Source organism: Oxyura jamaicensis, assembly GCF_011077185.1.
Source record: "Oxyura jamaicensis isolate SHBP4307 breed ruddy duck chromosome 1 unlocalized genomic scaffold, BPBGC_Ojam_1.0 oxy1_random_OJ106661, whole genome shotgun sequence".
In the NCBI taxonomy this organism is placed as follows: Eukaryota; Metazoa; Chordata; class Aves; order Anseriformes; family Anatidae; genus Oxyura; species Oxyura jamaicensis.
Window position 1 is genome coordinate 1 of NW_023303264.1, and position 14,357 is coordinate 14,357.

General features: G+C 63.5%; 1 long non-coding RNA gene across 1 annotated transcript; it reads right to left on the bottom strand.

Moving 5' to 3' along the window:
• Positions 1-507: 507 nt before the first annotated feature.
• Positions 508-1,792, bottom strand: LOC118156972. The gene is made up of 2 exons (XR_004746506.1): positions 1,653-1,792; positions 508-608 (listed from the first exon to the last, which is right to left on the bottom strand). It is a non-coding gene; the product is annotated as an uncharacterized LOC118156972 (long non-coding RNA).
• Positions 1,793-14,357: the final 12,565 nt, after the last annotated feature.

Sequence of the window (14,357 nt, forward strand, 5' to 3'; positions counted from 1 at the left end):
CCGCCGGCTGCGCCCGCGGAGGGGGCACGAGGTGAGGGCGGTGGGAGAAGCGTCTCCTCTGTTTCTAATAAAGGAAACGACTTTTATTGAACGATAAATGCAGGGGAACGAAAGTCGTGTGGGTGCGCCTGGTGGGGGCGATTGATTTGGCGGAGCGGGGGGGTAAAGGAGCGGAGCGGGTGGGGAGGGGGAGGCGGCTGCCCGTGCCGTGCCGTATCGTGCCGGAGCGGGCTGGTTGCGCGGGGGGCGCAAAGCGGCGAGGGGCCGCCGGGGCTCTGCTACTCCGGCCCGGGGGGGCTCGGGGAGGGGGCTCGGGTTGCCCCCGGCCCCGGGGAGGGGTCGGCGGGGGGAGCGGGATGCTATCGGTGGGGGGTCTTGGGGCGAGAAGGGGGGGATGTAGGCCGTGGGGTGGTGCCGCCTGCCCCTCTCGGGCAGGGGGGGGCTGAGGGGGAGGTGTCGGCTGCGCCTCGCCAGTTGGGATTTGATAGGGGCGGTAGGAGACACGTCTCCTGTTTCTAATAAAGGAATCGGCTTTTATTGAAGGATAAATGCAGGGAACCAAAGTCGTGTGGGCTGCAGCCGCCGAGCTTCGTTAGCTGCCGATGTGACTGTGAAGATAAAAACGCTCCACAATAACGCGAGCGAGCGCTGGGAGCGCCCGGCTCTGGGGGGACGCACACTCCCCGCCGGCCCCAGCCCTGGCCCCGACCCCGGCCCCGACCCCGACCCTGGCCCCAAGCCCCCCGCCGAGCCCCGCGGCCCCGTGCCCGCGGCGGAAGGTGCCCGGGGAGCCTCAGACCGTGCTAACGGCTCGGCCTTGGGACTTGGCCAAGTTTGTCTGACTTAGGGGAACTCTGGGGATGAGTAATCGCGCCAGGCTAGGCTTTGGGAGGGTGTTTTTTTTTTTTTTTTTTTTTTTCTTCTTCTTCTTTTCGCTCGCTCTTTTTTTTTTTTTTTCCCCTTGTCATCAGCTGCTGACCCACTCACTCCGAGAACGCGGCACCGAGGTGTTTCTGAGAAGGGCGGCAGGAGGAGACGGCTGCTGCGGCGAGCCCGGGGAAGCCCCCCCCGGCCGGCTGCACGTCGGGGCTTCTCGGGGACCGCTGCGGTGGCTCCGTCGGGGACAGGGGCGGGCACAAGCAGCGCCCCGCACACGCCCGGCACGGCTTCCGAGGGCAGTGCGGTGGCGCCTCGCCCTCGGGGCGGCGTCGCCCGGCCTTTTTCCCCCGGGATCTCGGCCGACGGCGACGGAGCGAGGCCGCCCGGGGGGAAACTCCGCTCCCCGGGCTTGGGGGGGGGGACGGACAAGGCGGCGTGTGGCCCCGGCCCCGGCGTGGGCGCTGCCCGGCGGGCGGGGAGGAGCAGCGGCCGCATCCTGCCCGCGGGCAGCGGCAGCGGAGGGCAGGGCGGGGGCCGGGCGGCGTGCCCGGTGTGTGCCTGCCGGGCCGCGGGGTCGGAAGCGGCCGGGGGGGCGCGGGGGGAGGAAACCAGGGGCGAGGCGGCGCCGAGCTCCGCCGCCGGCAGGGGATCCTGCAGCGCGGCTGGCGCAGGCCGGGGACAGAAGCAGCGAGGCGGCCGGGGCCGAGCCCTCTCGGGGGAGCTTGGGGGGGTCAAGGGGCAGGCGGGCCCGGAGGGTTTCGGTGCCCTCTTACCTGCGCGATTTGGCTTCCCCGAGCCGCGCCGGGATGCGAGAGGTGCGCGGCGAGGGGCGCAGGCACACGGCGGGGGGAGGACGCAGGGTGCCCGGAGCGAGGACGAGGCTTTAAATGGCATTTCTAAGCGGAAAATACTTTTATTTTCCCTTGTTTTTTCGAGGGCTCTTTCGAAATGAACATTTTCTGCGATAAGAGGTGACCGATCAGAATCGCTGGGGGGAGGCTGCACGCAGACGTTTTGCCCCAGCTTACTGTTATCTTATCTTTCACACTTGCAGGGCGCAAAAGTGGCTTATCTTTGTACCCACCCCCCTCTCGCCTTAATTGCTAAAAACACTGTGAAGTGTTAAGTACAGGACCAAAGAATCTCTCCGCGTGTCTGCCATGCGAGGGAAAAAAAAAAAAAAAGAGAGAGAGAAGGATCCGACTTGAAAAATTAGGGGTTTTTCTCTGGAAAAGTACACACGTGTACACCCCGAGAGCCCCTCCCTGCCCCCGCTCCGCTGCCGCTTTGATGTTGCAGGCTCTCGTTTCGCGGGTAGGCACCGCGGCGAGCCGCCCGCCGCTGCGGGCTCCCAGCCGGGAGCCGATCCCGCTCCGCAGCGCGGCGGAGGCCCCCGGCGGCCCGGAGCCCGCTGTCACCTCTGGGGCGGAGTGAATAACCCCAGTGTTTGTGAACCCGGCCGCGGAATTGGTATTCAGGGCTGAGGCACGGCACCGTCTCCTCGCTTTCTCTCCCCACCCCCTCTGAAACAAAACACAACACAAAAACAAAACCAGAAGGAGGACGGAGGTGATTCATCGACTGTATCCAATTATTAACATACAAGCTGCAGTCTGCACAAACACACCTTCAAACCATGGCGCTTCCCCCGGCCGACGGATGATACAGAAACTCCGGAGCGCGGTGGCCGCCGAGCCGGGGCCGGGAGGCGCAGCCGGAGCCCGGGGACCCGACGCCAGCCTCGGGCACCCCGCCGGGACCGGGGGCGCAGCGTGTGGCCGGGAGGCGACGGCTACACCTCGCCCTCGCTGCTCCTCCCTCGGGGACGGGGTTTTGTTTGTCCCCTGCCCGCTGTCCCCCCGCAGCATCCCGGTGCCCGCAGGGGGGGGGGGACACGCCACTAGCAGACAAAATGGCCGAGGTCTGCGAGCAGGAGAGCTGGGGGAGCCCCGCGCCCCTCTCCCCGTGCCCTCCCGCAGCCTCGCTGCCCCTTCCCCATCCCGGGGGGCCCGGGGGCTGCGCGACCCCGGCCGAGCTCTGCCCGGGCCCCGGCGGCCGGAGGCTGCCCGAGGAGCGTCGGTGTGTCCGTCGGTGTGTCCGTCGGTGTGTCCGCCGGTCCGTGGTGGGTTGCCTCTCCCAAGCAGAGACAGCAGGGCCGCGGGATCGCGGGCATCGCGGCTCTTTTGTGGAGCGGGGGAAGGGTGCGGAGCAAAGCAAAGCCAAGCGGGGAGATTTGTCATTCTCCTTTGTACGAGAGATAGCGCGGCGCTCGGTTCGTGAACCGAACGCGTTCTCGGGCTCTTCTGGGGAGAGGGGAGGCGGGGGGGAGGTGGGGGGGAATAATGGATCTCCTGTCAACAGAGTAGCCCTGAACTGCGAACTAAAATTATAGTACTTGTGCTATGCAAAACCCCCTTGATTGCGCGGGGAGTTCGCATGGCGGTGTAACAATATGCTGGCACCGTGACAGGTCTGAAAGCGCCGCAGACCCCGTATAACGCCAATTGAGGCTTGTCTTGTTTTGTTATTCAGATTTCTACACTTCCATTAAAAACAGCCTTACAATAAGCAATGATAAAGGTCTGATTTAAGACACACTCAAGCAGGGCAATTCAGAGCTTAGGACAGTGATCTGTTATTTATAGGCTTTTCCTAGCACTCATCACCAGGCTGTCTGAGCACCTCGCTCGCATTAATTCATTTTACCTTCGCGGCGCCCGGCTCCCCTCTCCCTCGTTCCCTGAGCCCAGGAGACCCGGGCTCTCTGCTCGCCGTGTTCCCAGCAGGGGAGGGAGGCCCGGAGGGGGGCCAAGGGCAGGCCTCTCAGATCAGGGGTCCTGACCCCCAACTTTTGGGGCTTGCGGGAGGCGGCACTGAGCTGCCGGGAGCAGAGGCGTTCGGGCTGGGGGCGTAGAGAGGAGAAGGGGGGGGCTTCCCATTAGAGGCCTCGCTGGAGGTAAATGAGAGCCGGAGTAAAGCTGTCCCATTTGGAAGCCTCCTGCGAGAAGTCCATTCTGCCATTAACAATGGATTTGTCTTTACGAGGAGGTTAAGTGCTTAGCATTATCGGAGCAGCCGTTCGTGCGAGCGCATCCTCGCCCGGCTCCGCAGCAGCAGCAGCATTAGCAGCAGCAGCAGCAGCAGTATTAGCAGCAGCAGCAATAGCAGCAGCAGCGCGGAGCCCCGAGCAGCTGTGCGCGGAAGCCCCCCCGCTCCGGGCCGAGAGCAGCGCGCAGCGGCCTGACCCGGGGGTCAGCTCCCCCCGGGGCGTGCGGGAGGGCAGGGCCCGGCGCTGTGCAGGCGGCAGCGAGCTCTGTTTTCCCGGCTTAGCTCGGCCGTGCTCGCAGCCGGGCCGAGCCAGGCCGCGGGAGGAGCGAACTGAAGCCCCAATGTGTTGGGCGGCCTCCCCGCCGCAAAGCTCGGGGACCCGGGGAACAAAAAAGGCACAGAGGCGAACAAGCGCGGTTCTGTTCCTCCCCGCCGCGGAGGAAACGGCATCGTGCACAAAGAAAGAAAAGTTTGACTACGGTTAAAAATTAAAAAAAAAAAAAAAGAAAAGAAAAAAAAAAGTGGAGCGGGTTTTCTGCGAGATAACTTGAAATCACCGGTTAAAGGAAAAATAATAATGAATTAATATGGCAAACAAACAAAAAGAAAAGAAAAGGAAAAAGAAAAAAAAAAGAAAAAAAAAAGAAAAAACCACCCAAGCCCACGCCGTAGGCAGACGCATGTGATCTGGACTTTGCCGCCCGGGGGAAGGGAAGCGGGCGACTTTTGTGATGCAAGTGGGGGCCGATGGCACCGCGGAGCCAGCCCCGCGGGGACAGACAAAGCCGGGAAGCCGCGGCTGCGGCCACGTCGTCGAGAGAGCCACGATAGTTCTGCTTTCCTACCGAAAGGAGCGATTTTAACGAGGTTTTCCCTAGGAAAGGGGAAAAAAATGCAAAAAGAAAAAAGCAGAGGCCTTTCCTCCAGCTGTGTGTCTGTAACTCACGTGTGTTCAGTCTAATAACTTTTAATGTCTAGCCCTAAAACGTCTTTATAAAAAATAGCTTTACAGCGTAATAGGCCAGGTGTCCTTCTGCTTGTTATCGGAGATTAAAAAAACGTGTGCTGCCTTTTTTCACGTGCGTGGCCCGCCGCCCCGACAGCAAACCCGGCGGCCGCTGCTCGGCCTCGCCCGCAGCCCCCCGAGGGTCGTGCGCCCACCGCCCCCCTGGCCCGGCCCGGCCGCTGCCGGGCGAGGAAGGCGAGCGGCGCGGAGTTTCGGGTTTCAGCCGGTGGATCTTTCACTTCTGCTTCGAGACGGGCGACTTCTTCTGAGATACGTAGCGAAAACCCCAAAGCCAGTTTCGCGAAATGCCAGCCGTGACCGGGCTGTGCGCGCTCCGTGCCCCCCCGCCCCGGGCAGCTGGCGACCCTGGCGATTTTCCTGACGTGGCTGAGATTCTCCATCCTTTTTTTTTTTTTTTTTTTTTTTTTTTTGGCGGGGAGGAGGAGGGAACACTTGGCCACGGACAACTTTCGGGAACTCCTGCTCTGCCATCCTCAGAGCCGAGCAGGCAGAGCGCTCCCTGCGCGCTCCCTGCCCGCCGTGCTGCCTCGCTGCGCTCTCGGGAGCTTTTTTCTCGCAGGGGCCCGACTAAAAATCCTCCCCCGAGGCGCAGTGTCCGCGCTAATCGCCAGCTGCTCGGGATCTCCGCTCCCCCGGCCGGGCGGTGCGGGGCCGCCCCGGGGCTCCCCCCGCCATCCCCCCCCCCCCCCCGGGGGCCACGGGAGCCTCCGCGCCGCGGTCACGGCGGGACCGGAGCCGGGCGTTACGGACGTGAAATTTACGAGGCGAGCTCGGCGAGCCAAAAGTTGCCGTGCCAAAGTAAATAGATGCAGCCGATAACTACCAGCCCGGAGATTAAAGGGCTCCTGAACCCGGGCAGAAATCTTAAAGCGGCCGGAGAAACGGCAGCGGAGGGGAATTGCGCTTGAGCCGCCGCGGCGGCCACCCCGTTCACACGCTGCGGAAAGCGCCTTACGGGCTCCCGAAGCCGGATCAGGCGACAGCGCGCTTTAATAAGGTCCCCCCCCGGCCCCCCCGCCCCGCGCAATGCAGACGTTGACAAACGAGCGTCTTTTTCCATCCCGATTTTAGAGCCGGGGGCAGGCGCGCACAGCAGCGCGGCCGAGCCGTGCGAAGTTGGGGTGCTGTGGGGAGGGGGCACCCCTTTATAGGGCGGGGGGGGCGAGAGAGGGGGGGGATGTCCCCGCGCCACGGGGGGACTCCGAGCCAGAGGGTCCGGGGACGGGGAGCCCCGGCTGGGGGTCGGGGGGGTCTCCAAGGGGCTGGTGGCGGAGGGGCCGGGGGCGTCCCGGGGAGGGGGGGGCGGCATCGCGACGGGGCCGGGCGCGGAGCCTCGCAGCGCCGTCTGGCAGCGCCGCCGCCGCCGCCGCCGGGGTTTTGACAGCTTGGTGGAGCGGAGTGAGCGGAGCTTTATGGTAATTGCGGTTCTCCACTGGCCTTCTGGGTAGCGAGCGAGGGGAGTATCGGCGAGGCGGGGGGGGGGTGTGGGACTGGACCCGGGGGGGCGGCTTTCCTCTCTCCCCCGCCGGCCGGGGAGCGCCAGGGGTCCCCCCGGGGCGCCGCAGCCTGGCAGCGGCGGAGCTGTGCCAGCCGGGGGGGCGCGCAGGGCAGGGCAGGGCGAGGCGAGGCGAGGGGCCGGCGGCGGCGCGGCGGGGGGGGGCAAATCAATTAGTCAGGGCGAGGGGGGGGAGCGGCGGGGCGAGCCCTGCCTGGGCAGGGAAACGCAGCCCGGGAGGGGGAAACTTGCAGAGGGAAAAAGCGGTGGCGGCGCTGCTGCCGCTGCTGCTGCTGCTGGCGGCGGCTCCCTCGGTGCAGCGCCTGCCCGGGGGGAGGGGAAGGGAGGGGAGGCGGCGGCTGGAGGAGGAGGAGGAGGAGGAGGAGGGAGGGAGGGAGGGAGGAAGGGAGGGGGGATGCGAGGGGAGCGCAGCGTGCAGCAGACGGAGCCCGGTCTCCCAGCGGCAAGGTGAGGAAGAGCGGCTTTCCCGGCGGACTAAAGAGGGGAGGGGGGGGAGAGGAAGAAAAAAAAAAAAAAGAGAGAGAGAGAGGAGGAGAAGAGGAGGAGGAGAATTAAATCCCCAGCCACACACACACAAAGCCGCGGCGGCCAGGGCACGGGAGACGGCGGCGCGGGCGAGATGTGGGGAGCGCCGCGCTCGCCAGCACAGGAACTTCGCCCGGAGCAAGCCAGCAACATGGCGCTGCCAAACCAGAGCCGGCAGCCGGAATGAGCATCGCGGGCTGCTGCTGCTCCCGCTCCCGCCGCTGAGCCGAGCCGAGCGGAGCCGAGAAGCGAAGCCCTTCCCGCGGGCACCTGCCCCGTCGGCGCAGGCGGCGGCCGCGCTCCTGCCCCCCGCGCCCTGCAGCTCCCCGCCCGCCCGCAGCGGGGCAAGCCGCGGCGCACGCACCCACGGAGAAGGGGGAGGGGGGTCAGGAAACTTTTCTCTAAACCCCCCCTCGCACCCCCACGCCCGCCCCCCGACGGGGCTGCCCTTCCGGGGAGAGCAGCGGGGCGAGGCGACGGCGGCGGGACCCACGGCGCGGAGGGCGCACGGCGCGGCAGGAAGGTCAGTGCTCCGCTCCGCGCCCCGCAGTCCGCGGGGCCCGACGGGGCTCCCCTCGGTTCCCTCCCCCTCTTTCCCTGACGGGGACACGGTCGAAAGTTGCGGCTCGGGGCGGGGGGCTCCGCGGGAGGACGGGCTGGGGGGACACGGGCACACGCCGCCTCTCCCGGTGCGCCTCCGGGGCTGCGGTGGCGGAGGGGAAGTTTGGAGGCAGTTGCTGGCGGAGATGCCTGCTCGGGGAGCCGCGGGTGGCGGTGTCCGCTCCGGAGAACCCGTGGGGGGGGGGGGGGGGGGGGGGGGGGGGGACGGCGCTCGGGAAGGCGCTGAGGCAGCGGCCGGGGCAAGGAGGGGCGCCGGGACAGGAGGAGGGGGTCCCCGCTCGGCACCGGGAGGCTGCGCGCCCCGGGGCGGCCAGGTGAGGGCACGGGGAGCCCGCAGCGGTTCAGTGCCCGCGCCGGGGGAGCCCGGGGCTCCGCTGCCCCCTTCCTCCTCCTCCTCCCCGGCGGGGCGGGCGGCGCGGCGCACGTGGGGCAGGGCGGCCCGGGGCTTTCCCGTGCGCGGAGCCGTCCTGGCGTGAGGTCCGGCGTGACACGGAAGTTTAGTCAGCCTCAAAAACGGAGCTGGGAGTTGGGGAGCGAGCCGGAGGGAGGCTCGGGGCTCGCCATCAAAGGGCCGGTCGGAGGGGGCCGGCCGGGCGGCGAGGCAGCAGCGGAGGCTGCTTTGTGAAGCCGGGGCCAAGCGGGGCGGCTCTGCGCAGCATATGAGGCACGCATTTGATGTTCGCGGAGCGAGTCCGGGGGCGAGGGCTGCGGAGCGTTCACGTTCCTCTTTCTTTCTTGGTGTGTGTGTGTTTTTTTTTCTTCTTCGCTTCCCTCCCTCTCTCGTTTCCGCGATGTCTGTCGGATCCCGGGTTCACTGATGGGGGGGGGGGGGCCCCCCGGGGGGCACCCCCCCCCCCCCCCCCCCAAAAAAAAAAAAAAAAAAAAACAGCAAAAAAAAAACAACGGCCGTAGCGAGCGGTGTAAAACTGACAAAGTGCGGGCACTGGCTTTAATGGTATCGCCTCGGAGCTCCTCGCAGCATTAATTCCCACTAATGAATCTTTTCCAGAAACTCCGTTCATTGCTTTCATCTGCTCTTTGGAGCCTGCAGCTTTTGTATTCGTGTTTGTATTAAAAAAGGGTCGGGGGGGGGGGGGAAGCGGGGGGAGTCCAGCCCGCACCACGTAGCCTCGCAGCCAAGCCCGGATTTTCCAAAGGTTTCTATTAACTTTTTTTTTTTTTTTCTTCTTCCCTCCCGGGGCCGGGAACAAAGCTTGGGGTGGGGGGGCGAGGTGCGGGGTTCCCGGCCCCGGGGGGGGGCGTGGGGGCGTGGGGGCAGCTCCCGCCGGTGCCCGGGTCGCGCCGTCCGCTCGGCGCCGCGCAAAAGGCGCGCAAGATGCGCGCTGCTGCCCGCGCAGCCCGGCGCACCGCTTCCTCCCCGCCGCCGCTCTCGCCTCCTGCCGTCCCCGAGACGCTCGCGGGGCTGTCTGGAGCCCGGTGCCGCCGCGCTTGCAACACACCGATTCATTTCCTTTCGCTTCTCCTGCCGAAGCTGCTGCGTGGTTTCTTTTTTTTTTTTTTTCCTCTTTTATATTTTTATTTTTTTCCCCTCCGAGAGGTAGACAGCGCAGCGCTCACCCTAATTGCTTTTAGGAGGATTAGGAGCAAATTCCTCCCCCCCCCCCCCTTCCACCTCCCCGCCTCCCCCCCTCCCTCCCTCCCTCCCGTTGCCTTCGCACGCCGGGGTTGCAGTTTATCCCTGGTGCAGTTCTTTGAATTGCTGTCACAAATAGGTGACTCAGAGTTAATTAGGAAGTATGCACTGGATCAATGGGCTGCACAGCTCATTAGTTATTCCCCAGCCTTTTGCAGCGTTGGACCTCCGGCTCCTCGCGCCGCCGTACCTCTTCCGTACGCAACCCAGAGGGCTGGCAGGGAGCCCTCGGGTGAGGGGGGGCACCGGGGGGGGACACACGTTCAAGTTTCCAGGTTGGTTTCCGTGTGGACGTGCGGCCAGATCCGGCTTGCTCCTTCCTTGTGCCCCCCACAGCCCCTCCCTGGCCGGCTGGCAAACCTGCCTCCCCACCCGGGCGTGGGGGGCCCTCGCCCGCCCCGAGGTCGGAGGGACGAGCCCGGGAATGTTACCAAAAACAAACAGGCACAAAAAAAAAAAAGGGGGAGAAAAAAAGTGTGCGTGTGTTTATTGGAGCGTACGCTGAGAGAGCAGACAAAATCTCATTTGTCAGGCATGAAGGTGGGCTGTGTGGAAGGCTATAAATATACCGGGGAGGATTGTGGCGCGGTCACTTTTCTGTTCTTCGCCATTTCTAAGGTGAGTGGCGGAGGCTGAGGGACCGGGCAGGGGCTTCTCCTGGTATTGTTTGTCCGCCTGTGATAGATCGGTCTAGACAGCCGCTCAGGCTCCCTGCGAGCTCAGGAACCGGAGCCTGAAAGGGAGAGTGGGGGAGTCGGAGAGGAAAAGGTCACCGCGATATTTTTTTCTTCTTTTTTTTCCCTTTTTTTTTGTTTGGTGGCGGTGGCTGTTAACCCTTAAAGCCGAGAGGGGATCGCAGCCGCCAGCCCCGGCCTGGAAGGAGCGGGGCGCAGCGGTGGCAGGGATGCTGCTGGAGCTGGGGGAGTACACAGGCAGCGCACCCCAGCGCTGCCCCGTCCACCCAGTTGCTTTTTGAGAGCGGTTTCCCACAACAGGAAAAGAGTTCACGAGGCGAGCGCCGGATTATTTCGTTCCCAGGAGTTTCCTCTTTGGAAACTCCGGGGCGCGCTCACAGCCGGGGGCGGCCGGCCGCGGGACCGGCCAAGCCACCGCAGCCGCTCTGGCAGCATGTGGGCAAGCCCTGGCTGGGGGGTGATCCCCAGTCCCCCCCCTGCCTCCCCTGGCCTGGCTGTGCCCCCCGTGGGCCGCAGTGGAAGCCCCGGGGTGGGGGATCCCAGCCCGGCAGGGAAGGCGAGTTCACGCCACCGCCTGCAGCTCTGTCAACTTCTCCCCTGGCAGCGCCGAGCCCGTGGCCACCCGGGGCCGTGCGTGCGGGGTCAGTGGGTTTCCTTTTTTCTGGGCAGCCCTGGGCTCGTGTCCTGCGTGCGCAGCAGCCAGGCACGCTGACCCCGGCGTGTTTTTGGCAGCCCAGTGGGCTGGACGGCGGGCACACCTCGCGGAGCGGGAGGGCAGGCTGTGAGCGGGGTTGGCGTGGCGGCTGGCGTAGGTTTGGGGTTATTTGCACTGCGTGTGCGTGTTTCCTTTTGTACTGAGACATTCTCGGTGGATGAGATGTGATCGTGCCGTGCAAGCCTGGGCGGTACAGATTAAAAGCAGTTAAGGCTTTAGAGCGATAGATAAAAGCTGGTTTTGTTGGATTCGCCTGCAGCGCAGACCATTCCCATTCCTCTTTGTCTGAGCCCCGGTTCCGGGCGCTACAGCCTTATTGGAAATGCTCCCGAGCAGTCCGCGGAGCCAGGGCAGCCGGCAGCTCAGCGCTTATTTACACGTCACATCTAAATACATCTCTAATTAGATAGAAGCAACGCCGGAAATGGCAGATTTGTTGCATATCTAATAGAGACCAGTACAAACAGACTCAGCGGGGCTTCCCTCCCTACAACCACCCCCCCCCCCCCAAAAAAAAAAAAAAGAAGAAGAAAAAAAGACCCGGAAGACCAGGCTAGTAATCCGAGAGCGAGCAGCAGTGACTTCTTGCCTTTGAGTGCGCTCTGAGCCACATTGGCGAATGTCTCCATTCTAATATTTAAAGCAATATTTAGAATGTGTGAACCGTATGCCCAAATATGGGCTGGGGCTCGGAACAATACTGGTGTCTTGGCTTTATTCCTGCGCGGGTGGACAGCCCAGGCTCCGTGTCACGCACTGTGTCTGCCTTTACCAGGACGTGCCCAGAGCTGTGGCTTCTCAGGCAGTTGGAAGCTGCCTTCCCTTCGCCCTCCTCTTCCCCCACCCCTCAATAATTTGCTTTTTCTAAGGCCGTGTGAGCATGAAGAAGCCAAGGCAGGTCCCTTTAGAGGGCTGCCAAAGCTTTGGGGCGCCCCGTACAGTCAGCACAAGCAACCCTTGCAGACCACACAAAGTTGTCGACGTGTTTTTGGGTCGTCGTTTGTGGGGAGAGGGGACCGAGGCCACCACAGCCCGAAATAAGGAGTGCTGCGCATGCCTAAGTAGTCTTGGCAAGCTGTGGCCATCCTATGGAAGCTCTCTCGGCTCTGACCAGCGAGTGGCCCCTGCAAAGGCGGGCGAAAGGCCCGCTCCAGCTCGGGTGGCAGCCACATTGCGCCCAGTGTAGACGCAGCTCTGGGTGGTGTTGGCGTGGAGGAGGAGCGGGCTGTGGGTTTGTGAGCGTTGGCAGAGGTGTGGGGCTCTTGCCCGGGACTCCGCGGTGTGCTCCAGGTGATACACGATGCGCTATCTTTCCCCCGCGCACCCACCGCAATAGATCACGTTTTAGTGCGGGCTCAGAGAGAGCGGCGTGAGGCCGAGCTTAACGCTTCCTCCTCAGACCGTGCGTGGCTTGCGAAATAATGGATGGCCGGCGCGGGCCTGCTCCCCCGGCTCCTGCTTTTGCAGTAACGTGGAGGGAGCCGAGCGGGCTCGCACGGAGCCAGCCTGGCCCCGTCGGCCTCCCGGAGCAGCTCTCCCGGAGCCGGCTGCGCGTGTGCGCCTGGGTGCGTGCCGGAGCCAGCGCGGAGGCCTCGGCTGCAGGCAGGGGGAGTTCCCGTGGCCGTGAGCAGCCCTGGCTCCGGTTAATCCCCGTGTCCTTTGGCGGCTGCTGCTCCGGGGCGACCTTTCCCTCCCACCTGCTCGGGCCGAGCCGTGCAGCACGGGGCCGTCTCTCCCCGGGCAGCGCGCGTTTCCCGGGGGATCCTCCGCTGCCGGCGGCGCTCCTTTGAACCGATGAGCAGGAGAGGTGGGGACGGAAAGGAGGAGGCCAAGCGCTCGCGGCGAGCGCAGATTTAGGAAAGTTCTGCTGCTTTCCAGCAGGGAATTCATTTCTCCTTGTTTGCTGGACAGCAGTTCTTGGCAGCGAGGGGATTTTTTTTCCCCTCCTCTCTTCCACCACTGGAAAAGTTAGCGAGCGAACGCACCTGCCCGTGGGTTTTTGTCAGGCGTTGCCTGAATTATTTGGGACTCTTACCCTCAACCCGCAAGCCCCTCTCGCAGCCCAGGCCCACCTTGCGAGCTAACAGCTTCGGTGCCGTGCGATTAGAGATGCGAGGAAGTCCGCTCGGAGAAGATCCTGACAGCATGAAATATAATTTGTGATCTGAAAGACAGTTTCCAGTATAATCTCATTATGCACCACAGACTCCCGGTGTTATTTTGTAGAAGGCGGACAATGATCAATTTACATTGACCTGGGGCTGGGCGAGCTTTTAGATGGTAATTGCCATATTGATTTGCATGCAAAAAGAAGACCTGCTAAAATTAAAGACCGGAAGCTAAATTAAACTAAATTTATTGTCTAGGTGCAAACTAAAAGACTTGTTAAAGTCCAGGGTAGAGTTGGAGAGCTATGAAATCCAGAGAAAAAAATGATCGCGGTCCCGATCGTGGTGGAAAACGAACGAACCTAGGCGGCCGAGAACAGGGCTGCAAAGACCCATTGTGAGCGGAGGCACACAAGCCAGGGCCGCTCCGTGTAAGCCCTGACTCTCTAAACAATCGGAGAATAAAATATCTCCTCTGTCCAATGAAAACCTTGGGCTGAATGTTGGGATTGTCGTGCTAAGGAAAACAAAGCTTTATTTGGATAAGACAATTAAAGTGGAAAGCACAGAATCCACCAGCCACACTGGGAATCGGCAGTATAAAGAGGCGAGTGTGCTCAATAGACCGCTGGGGAGAGGGGGGGAGGCTCGGGGCTGCGCGGCGCGGCGGAGCCTGCACCGGGAAAGCCTGGCATTGTGCTCGGCGTGCTCCTTGGCGAGGAGGGGCGAGACGGCTTGGAGCGAGATGTGCTCTGCTTTCTGCCGCTCTCCCACGGCTGGGAGCTGCGTCTCTGCAGCGTGGTCGTTCCCCGAGCTCCTCCGGACAGCCTGCGGTGTGTTGTGGGGTGCTGGCGCCAGCAGCTGGCTCGTTACCCCCAAGGGTGGGCTTCTCTTTTCTTTTTACCCGGAGGAGCGCTAGCTCTCCCCCCAGGTGCTCATTCAGCGCTCAGGAATACCTCACCTAGGGGCCTCGCACGTCTTTCGCTATTTGCATATTACAACACACTGGGGCCTGCATCCTCAGATAGAAAAGTCAAATCTCCTCCTCCGCGGGAGTACCGGCGTAGCTGGCGCTTGGCACGGCTGATAGCAGCGAGAAGTACGCCTGTACTTGTGCGGGCAGCGGGCCCCGTGCCAGGACAGCCAGTGGCTGTCCTTGTGCTTGTGTGGGCAGGGTGCCCTGCGGCTGCCTGTCCCTCACCCGCTGCCCTCCGGCTGTGGGGCATCCCCCGCGCTGCCCACCTGGGGCCAGGGGCTGCTGCAGGGGCTGGGGGAGCTTTGCCTGGAGCTGTAGCTCGGGTCTGGTGTTTGTACGTGGTTGCGGGTAGGGGCGGAGGAGTGAAATCAAAGCTGGGGGGCGTATTCTCAGCTCTCCTTGAAATTCTCAGAAAACTCGCTAATGGCGCGAGAAGGGATGGGCAGAGCTCCTCTTCTCCAAGTGTGAATTCCCTCCCTGAGCCGAACTTTCTCCACGTGAAAGCTCCAGGCTATGGAGAGATCCTACAGGGATCCCTGGGCAATCCCCTTTGCTCCCACACCCCAGCGTCCCGGGTAGTGTCTAAGCCTCTC